Raw genomic sequence first — 11,996 nt, forward strand, 5'->3', positions numbered from 1 at the left:
CAATCCCAGCTCCACGGCAGTCGTTGCTACCTCGGAGTTCAGCACCCCACCCCTCTTCAAATCTCCTGCTTTTTAGGGGGTGGCCCCCTTGGTTTGCAGGTAGGACGGCCCGAGAGTTTGGGAGTTCCTGGTGTGCACGCGCCCTGAAGTGAACTTTGAGTGAATCTGTGATTCGAGAATGGAAAACTCTCGGGGTTTTGCATGCCTTGCGGCTCGTACGGAAATTAAGACTTGCATTTACATAGCGCCTTTCACAACCACAAAATGCCTTCCTTAAATGTTTTTGGCCAATTAAATGCTTTTGGAGTGTAGTGATTGTTGCAATGTGATACACGATCAATTACACAAAGACGAGAGTGGGATGTAATCGAGGCTTTTTTTTAAACAAAAAATATACTTTATTCATAAAATCTATCATAAACATTACAGAACATTTCGAATTGTATTGACTGTACATTTCCATCAGAGTTACACATTCCCTTGACTTTCTTCCATTCAATTTTGATAACATTACACACATATCGCTCTTTACGTTACAATTTCTTCTTAAATATTTAGATTGTCATGTTTCTTTTATACATTGGAGTGTTAATGGACCAGACCGAGGGGGGTTTACACTGTTATCCGCCCCTCGGTGTACATTTGCCTGTAAGACCTTACACAGTGGTCTTTCCCCATTGCGCCTTGGCGGCAGCTGCCCCAAGCTTGAGTGCGTCCCTCAGCACGTAGTCCTGGACCTTGGAATGTGCCAGTCTGCAACACTCGGTCGAGGACAGCTCTTTGCACTGGAAGATCAGCAAGTTTCGGGCAGACCACAAGAGCATCTTTCACCGAGTTGATGACCTTCCAGCAGCAGTTGATGTTTACCTCGGTGTGTGTCGCTGGGAACAGTCCGTAGAGCACAGAGTCCTGTGTCACAGAGCTGCTCGGGATGAACCTTGACAAATACCACTGCATCTCTCTCCAGACCTTCTTTGCAAAGGCACATTCCACAAGGAGGTGGGTGACCGTCTCATTTCCCCCACAGCCACTCCGAGGGCAGCGTGCAACGGCGCAGAGCCTTCGGGTGTACATGAAGAATCTGACGGGGAGGGCCCTTCTCACCACCAGCCAAGCTAGGTCTTGGTGCTTGTTCGTAAGTTCTGGTGATGAGGCGTTCTGCCAGATGACTCTTGACAGTATGCTCAGGGAACCGTCCAATGTCCTCCACAGTGTCCTTTTCCCTGAGGGCCTCGAGGACATTACGTGCTGACCACTGCTTCATTGCCTTGTGGTCAAAGGTGTTTTTCTTCAAAAACTTTTCCACGAGGGACAGGTGGTACGGCACGGTCCAACTACTTGGAGCGTTCCGCGGCAATGAGGCCAGGCCCATCCTTCGTAACACCGGGGACAGGTAGAACCTCAGTATGTAGTGACACTTGGTGTTTGCATACCGGGGGTCCACGCACAGCTTGATGCAGCTGCACACAAAGGTGGCCAACAGGATGAGGGAGACGTTGGGTACGTTTCTCCCTCCCTTCTCCAGAGGTTTGCACATAGTGTCCCTTCGGACACGGTCCATCTTGGATCTCCAGATAAATTTGAAGATGGCCCGGGTGACTGCTGTGGCGTAGGGTCAGGTAATGGGCCAGACCTGCGCTACGTACAGTAACACCGAGAGTACCTCACACCTGATGACCAGGGTTTTAGTAACACCGAGAGTACCTCACACCTGATGACCAGGGTTTTGCCCGCAATGGAGAGGGAGCGTTGCTCCCACCAGCCCAGTTTCTGTCTTACCTTGGCTATGTGCTCCTCCCAGTTTTTGGTGCACGCCCCAGCCGCTCCGAACCATATCCCCAGCACCTTCAGGTAATCTGACCTGACAGTGAAGAGGACAAAGGACCAGTCGGCCCAGTTCCCAAAGAACATGGCCTCGCTCTTGCCTTTACCTTGGCTCCTGAGGCCAGTTCAAACTGGTCGCAGGCATTCAAGAACCTGCATACAGACGCGGGATCCGAGCAGAAGACGGCGACGTCATCCAGGTACAGGAAGGCCTTGACTTGCACGCCTCCACTGCCTGGGATCCTCTTATACTTGACTCCTCTTGAGCTCCTCTTATACCCGGATCCTTCCTGATGGACTCGGCTAAAGGTTCTATGCAGCACACAAACAGGGCAGAGGAGAGAGGGCAGCCCTGCCTGACTCTAGATTTGATCTGGAACTTTTCTGATTCCCACCCATTGATTGAGACTGCGCTATAAATGTTTGTGTAGTGCAGTTTGATCCAATTGCGAATTCCCTCCGCAAACCCCATTTTGGAGAGCACATCCATCATGTAGGTGTGCGATATTCTGTCAAATGCCTTCTCCTGGTCAAGGCTGATGAGGCAGGTGTCCACCCTCCTGTCCTGCACGTAGGCGATCATATCCCTGAGTAGTGCGAGGCTATCAGAGATCTTCCTGCCGGGTACAGCACAGGTCTGGTCAGGGTGGATCACCGACTCCAGAGTAGACTTGACCCAATTGGCGATGACCTTGGCTAGAATTTTATAATCCACATTCAACAGTGAAATGGGTCGCCAATTTCAAATTTGTTCCCTTTCCCCCTTCTGCTTGCAGATGAGGGTGATGATGCCTTTCCTCATGGACTCTGACATGCTGCCTTCCAGAAGCATACTCTCGTACACCTCCAGCAGGTCTGGGCCCATCCAGTCCACAGAGCCGAATACAACACAACCGGTAAGCCGTCGCTTCCGGGAGTTTTACTCGTCTCAAAGGACTTGACGGCCTTTGTCAGCTCATCCAGTGTTAGCGGTTTGTCCAGGCTTTATTACACTGAGATGTGTGGCCTCCTACAGCAGCTGACAAAATTGCTGCTTTACTGGGAGCACACATATTTATACTCCGCCTACTGGGTGGAGCCAGCAGGCAGGGATCTACCCCCGTACCTGTAGTACAGGGGCCTTACCGTAAAGCACCTATATCAACATCCTATATACACAATATATACATCAGTGGTGACTACCACACAATGTAGAAAATGCAGCAGCCAATCCGTGCACAGCAGGCTCCCCGGAGCACCAATGTGATCACAACCAGATAATGACCCAAATCTTCCAATTGTGTCACTATGGTGCAGCAAAATCTGGACTTTGTTGCATGTCCAGACCCAGTGGAAGCCCTGGGGCTGGATTCTCCGCCGGCGGGATGTTCCATTGTGCTGGCAGCCTGACGGCGTGGGGCTGCCTCACAATGGGAAACACCATTGACCAGCCGACGTAGCGGAGCATCTCGCCGGCAGGGTAAAACAGAAATGTGACGGGGCGGAGAATCCAGCCCCAGGTGCACATACATGTGCTAAAATTTCCTGGGAAGTTTAAACTTCCAATGCACTGATTTGCGCTGCACAGGACCGACCCTCTGTGAAAACCTCTGACCCTGAGCTCAGGATCAAAGGTTTAAACTAGAAACGTTAGATTCGCTTAGATGACAATAATCTTTATTAGTGTCACAAATAGGCTTACATTAACACAGAAATGAAGTTACTGTGAAAATGTCCTAGTCGCCACATTCCGGCACCTCTTCGGGTACACTGAGGGAGAATTCAGAATGTCCAGTTCACTTAACAAGCACGTCTTTCGGGACTTGTGGGAGGAAACCGGAGCACCCGGAGGAAACCCACGCAGACACGGGGAGAACGTGCTGACTCCGTAGAGACCGTGACCCAAGCTGGGATTCGAACCCAGGTCCCTGACGCTGTGAGGCAACAGTGCTAATCACTGTGCTACCGTGCCACCCACAATATAAAGAAAAATACAATGCAACAGATGCTGACCCCTGGAAATGTTACATTGGTTAATACCTAATTCAGTGATGAGCCAGTGTAACTGAACCAAGCACTGAACCAATGTGCCCTTACCTGCTGTATCAAGACATGGAGCAATGTTTGGAGCACATGGGACTTCCGGTGGCGGCGATGAGTGAGTGAGCCGCATATTCGGTGGCTCTCACTCCAGCGGGATTTGAGGACCTGGTTCCCCGGTTTTGCGGGACTGTGGAGCGCTGGAAAGACGGCCACGGAGGTGCTGAGGAACGGGTAGAGCTGCATGGAACCGCGGGAGAGCAGAAAGCAGTGAAAACGGGAGAGGAAGGGACAAAGGCAAGGTTCAGGGGAAGCTGACCCGGGAGCAAAGATGGCGGACCTACGGACCTCGGACCCGGCGATCCAGCAAGCACTGGAAAACATGCTGCAGGTGATAAAAAGCAGTTTTGAATCGTTGAAGCGGGATAACGTGGACCCACTTCCGGGGCGAGATTCTCCGACCCCCTGCCGAGTCGGAGAATCGCCGGGGGCTGGCGTGAATCCCGCCCCCGCTGGTTGCCGAAGTCTCCGGCACCGGAGATTCGGCGGGGGCAGGAATCGCGCCGCGCCGGTTGGCGGGCCCCCCCCCCCCCCGCGCGATTCTCCGGCCCGAATGGGCCGAAGTCCCGCCGCTAAAATGCCTGTCCCGCCGGCGTAAATTAAAACACCTACCTTACCGGCGGGACAAGGTGGCGCGGGTGGGCTCCGGGGTCCTGGGGGGGACGCGGGGCGATCTGGCCCTGGGGGGTGCCCCCACGGTGGCCTGGCCCGCGATCGGGGCCCACCGATCCGTGGGCGGGCCTGTGCCATGGGGGCACTCTTTCCCTTCCGCCTCCGCCACGGTCTCCACCATGGCAGAGGCAAAAGAGACTCCCTCCACTGCGCATGCGTGGGAAGCTGTCAGCGGCCGCTGACGCCCCCGCCGCCCGGAGATGTCATTTCCGCGCCAGCTGGCGGGGCACCAAAGGCCTTTTCCGCCAGCTGGCGGGGCGGAAATTCATCCGGCGCCGACCTAGCCCCTCAAGGTTGGGGCTCGGCCCCCAAAGATGCAGACCATTCCGCACCTTTGGGGCGGCACGATGCCCGTCTGATTTGCGCCGTTTTGGGCACCAGCCGGCGGACATCGTGCCGTTTCCGGAGAATTTCGCTGGGGGGATAGTCTACTGTGCCTGGACTGATGGTCGACTGGTTACTGCTTTAAAGGTGCCATGTGTTGTATTTTTGGGCAGCTTTGGCCTGCGGGGGGGGAGTGGATCACCCTCTCGTATGCTCTTTTTTTTTTCTTTTCTCTTTTTTCTGCTGTTGTTGGTACCTTTCGTCGTGTTCTCTGGGTGTGCGGGAGCCTTCATTGTAACATAAAGGTGGCCGGTAAGCAATGGGGATTAAAGATGTTGGTTGGTTTTTTTTATGTCTCTGGTTTTTATGTTTGTTTCGGGTGGGTGATGTACAGGTACGGGATTACTGTGTTGCTATTTTATTAATGCTCAGAAAGGGACGTGGGTTAACACTTTCTGTGTACACAGCTGGAACTGTATTGTACCTGGAGCAGCCTCGTGGTGCTGTTTGATGTTTCCAGCCTGTTTGATCTTTCCCATTTTAGTGAGACTGCTCCAGTGGGTTGGAGTGGGGGATGGTGTGCTGGGGAGTGGGGAGATGAGGTCGAGGAAACAATGGGAGTGAGACAAGTGGGCGCTGGAGCGATGAGTCACCGGGTTAACAGATTGGTTAGTCAAGGGAGTCAGGTGGGGGCGGGGAGAATACAGCCAGTAGATGGCAGTGGTGGGGCTATCAGGAGATGTTGCTGGGGGGGGGGGGGGGGGGGGGGAGTTATTCTGCTGACGTGGGAGGGGTCTAAAGTAGGTAATGGAGAGGAGGTCGGAGGTGGAGGCAGCCAAGAGGCGAGCCAAGAGCGGCGCAGAGCATGGGCTGGGGGCGGACCCAAGAAAGGTTATGGCTGACCGGCATTGGGGGGGGGGGGGGGGGCAGTGTGCCCCCCCCCAACCAGGCTGATCACCTGGAATGTCAGAGGACTAAATGGGCCAGTTAAATGGGCATGTGTGTTCGCGCACTTGCGGCCTCTAAAGGCGGACGTAATTATGCTGCAGGAGACACATTTGAAAGTGTCGGACCAGACGAGGCCAAGGAAGGGCTGGATCAGCCAGGTCTTCCACTCGGACTTGGATTCTAAGTCCAGTGAGGTAGCAATTATGATCAATAAGCGGGTTCAATTTGAGGCGGAGGGTGTAGTCGCAGACGGCGGGGGCAGATTCCTTATGGTAAGGGGCAAGCTGGAGGGGAGGAGAGTGGTGCTGGTGAACATATATGCTCCGAACTGGGATGACGTTGACTTTATTTAAAGAATGCTGGGGAAGATCCCAGACCTAGACTCACGCAAGGTGATGATGGGGGGACGACTTTAATACGGTCCTCGACCCGGGGCTAGACCGGTCACGTCCCAGAACAAGTAGGCTCCCAGCAATGGCAAGGGAGCTGAAAGGGTTCATGGAGCAAATGTGGGCTGTGGACCCATGGAGAGCCAGACAGCCGACAGGAAGGGGCTACTCGTTTTATTCGCATGTTCATAAAGTATACTCTAGGATTGATTTTGTTATCTTGAGCAGGGACTGTGTAGGGGAGGTAAAGAATACGGAATACTCGGCAGTCACTATTTCAGACCATGCCCCACATTGGGTGGACCTGCTGGTCGGTGGGGCGAATTATCAACGCCCGCAATGGAGGTTAGACGTAGGATTGTTGCCGGAGGAGGGGATATGTGAGAGACTTCAGAAGTGTATGCAAATTTACTTGCAGGTGAATGATACGGGGGAGGTTTCAGCAGCGACCCTGTGGGAGGCGCTGAAGGCAGTAGTGAGGGGGGAGCTGATCTCAATTCGGGCTCACAGGGATAGGGCAGACTGAGCAGAAATGGATAGATTGGTTAAGGAGATTCACCGTATAGACGAGGAGCATGCGGGGTCCCCGGGGAGGACCTACTCAGGGAAAGACTGCAGGCGGAACTGGGGGTGCTATCCATGAGTAGGGCCGTGGAACAACTTAGGAAGGCAAGGGGAGTGGTGTATGAGCATGGGGAGAAGGCCAGCAGATTGCTAGCGCAGCAACTCAGGAAGAGGGAGGCGCCAGAGAAATAAGTAGGGTGGTGGATGGGAAGGGGAGCAGAGTGGAGGACCGGTCCTGACTAGGGTTTTTAATGAGGTGAGGGACCCTGCCTCCGACGATGTCGCAAGCCACCATCTCGCTGATACTGAAGCGGGACAAGGACCCGGAATCCTGCAGGTCATACAGGCCAATCTCCTTGATCAATGTGGACGCCAAGCTCCTGGCCAAGGTCCTGGGGATTAGAATTGAGGACTGCGTACCGGAGGTGATTGGGGACGACCAAACAGGGTTTGTGAAAGGCAGGCAACTGACAGCCAACTTGAGAAGATTGCTTAATGTGATTATGATGCCCCCGATGGGCAAGGAGGTAGAGGCAGTGGTGGCAATGGACGCTGAGAAGGCCTTCAACCGGGTGGAGTGGGACTATCTGTGGGAGGTACTCGAACTGTTTGGGTTCGGGGGGAGACTGGTTAATTGGGTCAGACTATTGTACCAGGCCCCAAAAGCTAGCATAAGGATGGACAGGATAATGTCAGATTATTTCAGGCTACATCGGGGGACCAGACAGGGATGCCCACTGTTATAACCTGCCTGCTTACCATTGGCTGGGGACTAATGACAATCCCACAATCCTGTGGGAGTATGAGCTTCCCCAATGAGGGGGGCGGAGAAACCATTAGTAAACTCCATGTATAAATAGAGCTGGTCAGTTTGGAACCAGCAGGAAGGAGTGTGCAACATATATGTTATTGTAAATAAATGTTATTACTTTGTATCCTTAAAACTCGTGCTGGACAATTCGTGGCCCTCACAAAACTGACGACGAGGGTTAACGTGAATAGCTGTCTACACTGCTGAAGCCACCTCCCTGGATTTTTGTTGGATACAGGTTGGAAGTTGTTTTCTATTATACCATGCCTCTGTACGGACGTTTGGATGTTTTTGATGCTGCGCTGGAAAGCTGGAACCAGTACGCACAACGGATGCGTTACTATTTCCGGGCAAACAATATCACTGAAATCGAGCGCCAGGTGGTCATATTGCTCACCGCCTGCGGCCTGCATACGTTTGGGGTGATTAGGAGCCTTACGTACCCAGCTGCGCCAGACACCAAAACGTTTGATGAACTTATGAATTTAGTGGGGCAACATTTTAACCCAACCCCGTCCACGATAGTCCAGCGTTACCGGTTTAATACTGCTGAGAGGACCCCAGGAGAATCCCTTGCTGACTTTTTATCCAGGCTATGCAGGATTGCGGAGTACTGTGACTATGGTGAGACCTTGTCAGAAATGTTACGCGACCGTTTGGTTTGCGGTATTAACAATGCGGCCACCCCCGACTTCCGGGTGCGGCGATGACCAGCTAAGTCGCACGTTTCGGCACCTCCCGTTTTAACGAACCTTTGGGCTCTTATCGGGAAGTCCAACGGCAATTTTCGAAGGCTAAACCCACTGCGAGGCGACATAGAAGAGAGTCCCCCGGATGTGAATGGACAGAAGAGATAATAGTGGCCAGATTGCGGAGGATCCTCTGGAGCAGCGGCAAAGAAGGGAAGCGAGAAGCAAGATGGCGGTGGAGGGAGGCCAGTTGGTATGGGGCCTGGAACAGCAGGAGTTCCTCCAGCGATGTGTGGAGGAGCTCAAGAAGGAGGTGCTGGCGCCGATGCTGCGGGCGATTGAGGGGTTAAAGGAGGCGCAGAAGACCCAAGAGATGGAGCACCGTGGAGTGAAGGCAAAAGCTGCCGAAAATGAGGACGAGATACAGGGCTTGGTGGTGAAGACGGAGACGCACGAGGCACTGCACAAGAGGTGTATGGAGAGACTGGAAGCCCTGGAAAATAGCTCGAGGAGGAAGAATTTAAGAATCTTGGGTCTTCCCGAAGGGGCAGAGGGAGCCGACGTTGGGGCGTATGTGAGCACGATGCTCCATACCTTAATGGGAGCTGAGGCCCCGACGGGCCCCCTGGAAGTGGAGGGAGCGTATCGATTCCTCGTGAGAAGACCAAAGGCAGGAGAAATACCTCGAGCAATAGTGGTGAGGTTCCACCACTATAAGGACAGGGAGATGGTCCTGAGATGGGCAAAAAAGACACGGAGCAGCAGATGGGAGAACGCGGTGATCCGCGTGTATCAGGATTGGAGTGCGGAGGTGGCGAGAAGGAGGGCGAGTTTCAATCGGGCCAAGGCGGTGTTTCACAAGAGGAAAGTGAAGTTCGGAATGTTGCAGCCAGCAAGACTGTGGGTTACATACCAGGGTAAACACCACTACTTCGAGACGGCAGAAGAGGCGTGGACATTTATTGAAGAGAAGTTGGACTAGATTGGAGAAAGAGTGTTTGAAATGAAGTAGTGAGGTGGTGGTAAGGGACTGTGAATCAGATGGGGGAAAATTTTCTTTCCCCTCGAAGGGGGGGACACGAAGAAATGTGGGCGCCAGTGGGGAAGGGGAGGGGGAAGGAGAGGGGGAGCTGCGCCATCAGGGGCAGGGCCGAGAGGGAAGGCTTTGTTCCCGCGTTATGGAAATTGTGGCGGGAAAAGGGGGCGCAGGAAGGAAGGAGAGGGCCTCACATAATGGGAGGCTAAGGATAAATGGGGGAAGCCGAGGTCAGCCAGAGTTTGTTGACTTCCGGAAGCAATATGGGGGGAGCAACTAAGCTAGAGAGGGATCTAGCGGGGGGTGGGGGGGGGGGTTAACTGGGTTGCTGCTGCTAAGGGGAAGGGGGAGCTGTTACGGGATGGGATGGGAGGGCGCCGTCGGGGGGATAAGCGGGTGCGTGGGAACCGGGTGAGGAGCTGGTCTAAAAAAGGGGATGGCTAGTCGACGAGGGGGGGGGGGTAAAGAGCCCCCTAACCCGGTTTATCACGTGGAACGTGAGAGGGTTGAATGGGCCGATTAAGAGGGCGAGGGTACTTGCGCACCTAAAGAAGCTAAAGGCAGACGTGGTCATGCTTCAGGAGACGCACCTGAAACTGGCGGATCAGGTCAGATTAAGAAAAGGATGGGTGGGACAGGTATTCCACTCGGGCTTGGATGCGAAAAATAGAGGGGTGGCAATACTGGTGGGGAAACGGGTATTGTTTGAGGCGAAGACCACAGTGGCGGACAGTGGGGGTAGATACGTGATGGTGAGTGGCAGATTGCAAGGTGAGGCGGTGGTGCTGGTGAATGTATATGCCCCGAACTGGGATGACGTGAACTTTATGAAGCGTATGTTGGGGCGCATCCCGGACCTGGAGATGGGAAAGTTGGTAATGGGGGGGGGGACTTCAACACGGTGCTGGACCCAGGGCTGGACCGGTCCAGATCTAGGACCGGGAGGAGGCCGGCAGCGGCCAAGGTGCTTAAGGGCTTTATGGAGCAGATGGGAGGAGTGGATCCCTGGAGATTTACTAGGCCACGGAGTAAAGAGTTTTCCTTCTTCTCCCATGTCCACAAAGTGTACTCCCGGATAGACTTCTTTGTCCTGGGAAGGGCGCTGATCCCGAAGGTGGCAGGAACGGAGTATTCGGCTATAGCCATTTCAGATCATGCCCCACATTGGGTAGATCTGGAAGTAGGAGAGGAAAAGGAACAGCGCCCACTCTGGAGATTAGATATGGGACTGTTGGCGGACGAGGGGGTATGTGTAAGGGTGAGGGGATGTATTGAAAGGTACCGAGAGATTAATGATGATAGAGAGGTCCAGGTGGGAGTGGTCTGGGAGGCGCTGAAGGCGGTGGTTAGAGGGGAGCTGATCTCCATAAGGGCCCATAAGGGGAAACAAGAGGGTAAAGAAAGGGAGAGATTGTTGAGGGAGATTTTGAGGGTGGATAGGCAATATGCGGAGGCTCCAGATGAAGGGCTATACAGGGAAAGATGGAGATTGCACACGGACTTTGACTTGTTGACCACGGGTAAGGCGGAGGTACAATGGAGGAAGGCACAGGGAGTGCAGTATGAATATGGAGAGAAGGCGAGCCGGCTGCTGGCCCAACAACTTAGGAAGAGGGGGGCGGCAAGAGAGATCGGAGGGGTTAGAGACGAGGAGGGAAAGGTGGAACGGGGAGCGGAGAGGGTGAACGGGGTGTTTAAGGTATTTTACGAGAGGCTATATAAGGCTCAACCCCCGGAAGGGAAAGAGGGAATGATGCGTTTCCTAGGCCAGCTGGAGTTCCCGAAGGTTGAGGAACAGGAGATGACAGGACTGGGAGCGCAGATTGAGGTGGAGGAGGTGGTAAAAGGAATTGGGAACATGCAGGCAGGGAAGGCCCCGGGACCGGATGGGTTCCCGGTGGAGTTCTATAGGAAATACGTGGACCTGTTGGCCCCACTTCTGACGAGAACCTTTAATGAGGCTAGGGAAAGGGGGACACAACCCACGGCGATGTCGGAGGCGACGATATCGCTGATCCTGAAAAGAGACAAAGACCCGCTGCAGTGCGGGTCATACAGGCCTATTTCCCTCTTGAACGTAGATGCCAAGCTTTTGGCCAAGGTGATGGCGACGAGGATAGAGGACTGTGTCCCTGGGGTGGTGCATGATGATCAAACGGAGTTTGTTAAAGGGAGGCAATTGAATGCTAATATACGGAGGCTGCTGGGGGTGATGATGATGCCCCCACCGGAGGAGGAGGCGGAGATAGTGGTGGCGATGGATGCAGAGAAAGCATTTGATAGAGTGGAGTGGGACTACCTGTGGGAAGTACTGAGGAGATTTGGATTTGGAGAGGGGTTCATTAGATGGGTTCAGCTCCTGTACAGGGCCCCGGTGGCAAGTGTGATTACAAATAGGCAACGATCTGACCACTTCCGACTATATAGGGGTACAAGACAGGGATGTCCCCTGTCCCCGTTACTGTTTGCGTTGGCAATTGAGCCACTGGCCATAGCGCTGAGGGGCTCTAGGAAGTGGAGGGGGATACTTAGAGGAGGAGAAGAGCATCGGGTGTCATTATACGCGGATGATTTGTTGTTGTATGTCGCGGACCCAGTGGAGGGGATGCCTGAGATAATGCAGATACTCAGGGAGTTTGGAGAATTTTCAGGATATAAAT

General features: G+C 53.7%; 1 protein-coding gene across 1 annotated transcript in view; it reads right to left on the reverse strand.

The window, feature by feature from the left end:
- adi1 (acireductone dioxygenase 1) overlaps positions 1-162 on the reverse strand; it is a 31,353-nt gene extending 31,191 nt beyond the window's left edge. Inside the window, exon 1 of the mRNA XM_072498693.1 lies at positions 1-162. This exon is cut by the window's left edge and continues 18 nt beyond it. The gene's annotated coding sequence lies outside the window, so the exon portion shown is untranslated.
- Between the last annotated feature and the right edge of the window lie 11,834 nt (positions 163-11,996).

This window comes from Scyliorhinus torazame, chromosome 4 (assembly GCF_047496885.1).
Source record: "Scyliorhinus torazame isolate Kashiwa2021f chromosome 4, sScyTor2.1, whole genome shotgun sequence".
Lineage (NCBI taxonomy): Eukaryota > Metazoa > Chordata > Chondrichthyes > Carcharhiniformes > Scyliorhinidae > Scyliorhinus > Scyliorhinus torazame.